The following is a 5,284-nucleotide window of genomic DNA, read 5'->3' as shown; positions in this document are numbered from 1 at the left end:
AACCAAGTCCGGCCCCTAAACGTGTTCCGCACAGCTCGCGGTGTGGGGGAGAAAAACAAAAAACCAAACCTGCCCACAGCCAGGGTTTCACAATGGAGACACTGACACAGAAGCCCTGACTTCTGGCTTCCTGGGAAATGTCAGATGACCCGACCTCCTGGGCCTGCGGCCCCACGTGACCGCCGTGACTGGGATGCTGCCCCCACAGGCAGGCACAGGGTCTCCCGGTGCCCACCGGGCCCTCCACTGACTTATGGAGGCTTCTGCGCCAGGTAAGAGGTTGGGGACTGAGCAACCGTATGGCGGGGTGGGGCTGGGTTGGGCCCGTGTGTGCCTGGGACTCAGGGAAGGGAATGCCCTCCATTCAAGGGAATGGGAGACAGGGGTACCCATTCATGCACCCCCGAGGCTCCCAGAGTAACCTTGCTGCAAGAGCTGTGCCAGGCCTGATGGCATCAACCACATCCTCTCCTCCTTAAGGAGTCAAACTTCATCCCAGCCCCTCCCCAACCAGTGGGAGGTCAGTACCTGGTACAGGACCCTGGTCAATAAGGGGGACCCACAGGGCTTTTCTTTCTGTTGCGGGAGGGAGCCCTGGGCAGAACGGGGGTCCACTGGACCTGCCATCAAGTCAGGTGACCTCTCGGGTCTTGGTCTGCCCATCGGTAAGATGGATGGGGTTGAGGGACATGGGAATGAGACCCCATAAAACCCTTCTGCAAGGAGATCAAACCAGTGAGTCCTAAAGGAAATCAATCCTAACTATTCATTAGGACTGATACTGAAGCTACAATACCTTGGCCACCTGATGTGAAGAGCTGACTCATTGAAAAAGAACCTAAGGCTAGGAGGGATTGGGGGCAGGAGGAGAAGGGGACAACAGAGGATGAGATGGTTGGATGGCATCACCGACTCAATGGACATGAGTCTGAGCTAGCTCCACGAGACGGTGAAGGACAGGGAAGCCTGGCGTGCTGCAGTCCACAGAGCGGCAAAGAGTCAGACACGACTGAGTGACTGAACAACAACAAAGCCCTCAGGGGCCACGTGCTCCTTGTAGCTGTGGCAGGAGCTGGTGATCCAGGTGTCTTTGATCCTTGAGGTATGACTGTGCTGAGGGGCTGGTCCGGAGGTTTTGTCTTCACGGTCAAGGTGCGAGGACTGGCAATGACCTTTAGGATGGGCTCAAAGCACTGGGTCTTGGCGTCAGAAAGGCCTCCAGGGCTGGGAACTCCAGCCAGGATCTTTGGGGGTGAGGCCTGGGGTTGCTCGCAAGTATCTCAGGGACTCTGCAAACCCCTGGGCACGGCTCAGTCATGTGCCCACCACACAGATGGACAGCCTGATGCCTGGGAGCAGGATGGCAGGAAGTCTGTGCGGCCCTGGAACCCAGGCCTCCAGCCTTCTAGGCCACCAAGGGTAGGAGAGGAGCAGGCAAGAGGCAGCCGCCAGCTCTGTGGACCTCTTGCTGGCGCTGACCTCAGCCAGCTGCACCCTGCCCGCTCGGAGGGGCACTTCCGCCCCCTGGTGGCAAAGGCTGGTGCTCCCCACAGCAGGCTGGGACTGTCCCTCCAGTTTGCTGGGGAATCCCACCAGCCAGCACTCTGCACCCTGGGGGCCTGGACAGCTGGGAGGGGCCTCACCCAGGCATAGAGAACCCTGAGGGGAATGCCTGGCGCGTGTCTCCTTTCTCTGAGATGGGCAAGACCCCCATGCTGAGGGGAGGTGGGACGAGACCATTCACACGGTCGTGCGGTGCACGCCAAAGGGTGGCTTACTGCTGGCTGTGACAGTTGCAGAAAGAGACTGGAGTCAGGGCTGAGCCCCCATCACCCACGGTGACGCCAGCATCACTTGGCGATTAGACTGGTCATCTCCGAAGGCTTTGCAATGTGATGGTTCTCAGCGACTGTCCCAAGGCTGGACAACCAGTCCTCAGGCTGGATGGGCACCAGGCCATCAGAAGCAGCATGTACTATATAGTTCATGAGTGGGGGGACTTTCAGAGGTGCCCCTGTGCCCAGCCTGGGGTGGGGGCACCACGACCAGAGGTGGGTGGGTCCTGCCCTCAAGGTTGTTGTTGGGTCACTAAGTCATGTCCCACTCTTTGCGACTCCATGGACTGCAGCATGCCAGACTCCCCTTCACTATCTCCTGGAGTTTGCTCAAATTCGTGTTCATTGAATCGGTGATGCGATCCAACCATCTCAGCCTGTGCCGCCTGCTTCTCCTTTTGCCTTCAGTCTTCAGACTTGGGAGCTTTTCTCTCTGGCTTCACTGTTGTCGCTGTTCAATTGCTCAGTTGTGTCCGATTCTTTGCGACCCCACGGACTGCAGCACTCCAGGCTTTCCTGTAATTCAGCATCTCCCAGAATTTCCTCAAACTCATGTCCACTGAGTCGGTGATGCCATCCAACCATCTCATCCTCTGTCGCCCTCTTCTCCTCCCGCCTTCAATCTTTCCCAGCATCAGAGTCTTTTCCAATGAGTCGGCTCTTCACATCAGGTGGCCGAAGTATTGGAGCTTCAGCTTCAGTCCTTCCGATGAATATTCAGGGGTGATTTCCTTTAGGATGGAGTGATTTGATCTCCTTGCAGTCCAAGATGCTCCAGGGAAAAGTGTCCCCTCTGGTGGTTTCAGAGTCAGTACCGACTATTATTACCCCGTTTCAGAGATGGAGACAGAGAAGGTGAGTGGGGGTGAGCTGCCTGCTTAAGCTGTCAGCTAAGAAGCGTGGGGGCAGGGATGCTGTGCTGCTAGGGGGACAAAGCCCACCTCCCGAGTGCTTTAAAAGCGCTGGAGACATTTATTGAGCACCTACTGCATGCCTGGCACTAGGCGCTGGGAACACAGCAGGGGACAAAAGAGCCAGGGTCTCTGCCGTTGGGGGAGCTCACCATCCCCTCCGAGCTCTGCCATCTGCCATCTCCGGACATGTTCACGGTCCCCTCGAGCCTTCTCTCTGCCAGCAGAGCTCCCGCCCCACCCCGCTGCCACCAGGACCCACCTGGAGCCCCCTTCCCCAGACTAGTGGCCTCTTCCCTCTGCTCTCAGAACCCTCCCCTCCTCCTTCTGGATCTGGATCCCAGGCTTGGGGTGGGGTGGGGGCGGGCGTTCTGACCAGGAGACGTCCCTGTTCTTAGATCCCCAAACGGCACCCACTAGAGGCTCTGTCAAGCCTCAGGTTCCCATCTTCAACAACTGGTTCTCCAGGTCTCTCCCGGGACAGTGTTGTGCAGCTCTTGTTGTTATTCAGTCACTCAGTCATGTCAAACTCTTTGCGACCCCAAGGACTGCAGTGCACCAGGCTTCCCTGGCCTTCAGTATCTCTGGGAGTTTGCTCAAACTCTTGTCTGTTGAGTCGGCGATGCCATCCAACCATCTCATCCTCTGCCGCCCCCTTCTCCTTTTGCCCTCCATCTTTCCCAGCATCAGGGCCTTTTCCAATGAGTGGGCTCTTCGCATCAGGTGGCCAAAGTATCGGAGTTTTGGGTTTTTTGTGGAACCCTGATTCTGGTCTATAGATAGGTCCCTGTGGTACAGTTAGGAGAGCAAAGCAGGAGAGATTCCAGGCTTCCCAGTCCTCCAAACTGGGTCTGCTCCCCACTCAGCCGCCTCCCCTGCAAGCCCCTATGCCCCCAAGTCTCGGGCTCCCCAGTAGAATGTCCCTCCCAGGGTGAGCGGGAGGATTGAATGAGCCTCCATAACTATAAGGAAGTCAATTTCAGTCTGTGGCAATTGGTGAAGGCAGCCCTGAGACACCAGGGAAATCGCCTTCTCCAGACAGAGCCTGCACCCTGGCCCACCCAGACCCCGGCTTTGACCTCTGCATCTGGGAAACCTCACAGCCAAATGTGGCAAGGTCGGGCCCCAACACCCAGCAAAGCGGGGACGCGTTCGTCCCCTACTCCCGGCTTGTCTAACAGGAGCACACAGACTCTAGAAGACAGGAGGTGACAGGTAACTTCTGGCCAAGGCATCGTGGCTTCTGAACGCCAACAAAGCAGGGGGCCGCTCTGCCTTTCTCAACCTGGATAAATGCAGCTCCGAGCCACATCCCCACTGTGTAGCCAGGTGGACCGGGGCCACGCCGGGCAGAGCTGGGTGGATTGGGCTTGATGTCCAGTTTTCTCTCCTCCCCAGGCACTTTCCTGGCCAGCAGCCTTTTCTTAGAAGAATCCTTGGAAAGAGTAAGGACTGCGCAGGCAACCGGAGCTCAGACTAATGATGGGAAGCCCAGGAGAGGAGCCTGGGATCGTGGACCAGGGTGGGGGGGGTGGGGGCTCCAAAAGGGTCTCTTCACTTACTTCTTCCAGGAATGAATAGTTCCAGGGTGGTGAAGGTCAGTGGCGGGGGGAGAGCCCGCGTCCTTGACTTTGTAAATAAAGCCCACAGAGCCCAATGAGGAGGCAATGGCGGTGGGTCAGCTGGACTCTGCCGACTCTTAAGGCCTTGCTCCCAGAGGGGGAATCCGCCCCACCCACCATCCTCCTGCTTCTGCAGGGACGTGGCTCTGTCCACCAGGTGATACATTTAACGCAGGAGAAGCTGCTGCTGAGATTCGCTGGGAGGTGTGAAGGGGAGCCCCCCACCCTTCCAGCAAAAGGGACCCCTTACTGAGGGCTGGCCCTGGCTGGGCTGGCCCACGGTCCCCAGCTGGGGACCTGATTCTCTGCCAGCAGAGTGGTCTGATTCCCCCACCACAGTGGACATGGAGGCCCCAGGTCCTGATGTCACCTGGCCAGTCATAGGCCAGGATGGATGTTGGAATCCCCATTCCAGTCCTGGCTTCCTTCATAATGGGCTGTGGACTGAACACTGGCCTGTTCCTGGGAGAGGCTGGGACCCTCCTCACGCAAAGCCTGGGCAGGTAGCGCCCCTCCCCCACTGACCCCCGGCCCCTACTGTCCAGCTCCCCCCCTGCTGATCAGCAAGCACAGGTCCGGCCCCTGCTCCTGGAACCTGCCCACCTCTGGGCCCTGAAGGCCTGAGGACTCCAGACTTCACCACCTCCCCTTGCCCTGACCTGGCCTCCTGGCCTCTCAGTCTACAGGACTCCACCCCACCGCTGGCCGATCGAGCCACTATGCCACCCAGACATAACCTACCCATCGGCTCCGAGGCTTCCACGGAGGCCCCAGCCTGCGGGATGAGCTCCAAATTTCCAGTGAGGTGGCCAAGACTCCTACAGACCACGGCCGCTGCTCCTCGGTCTCCACTGCAACTCCCACAAAGCCCCTCCAGGCCCCCTCCTGGAGCCGCCCCCCCCACCCCCGCTAGGCG

This window comes from Bison bison, unplaced genomic scaffold (assembly GCF_000754665.1).
Source record: "Bison bison bison isolate TAMUID 2011002044 unplaced genomic scaffold, Bison_UMD1.0 scf7180017864079, whole genome shotgun sequence".
NCBI lineage: Eukaryota > Metazoa > Chordata > Mammalia > Artiodactyla > Bovidae > Bison > Bison bison.
The sequence above is the reverse complement of the archived record's forward strand: the minus strand, read 5'-3'. Positions refer to the sequence as shown.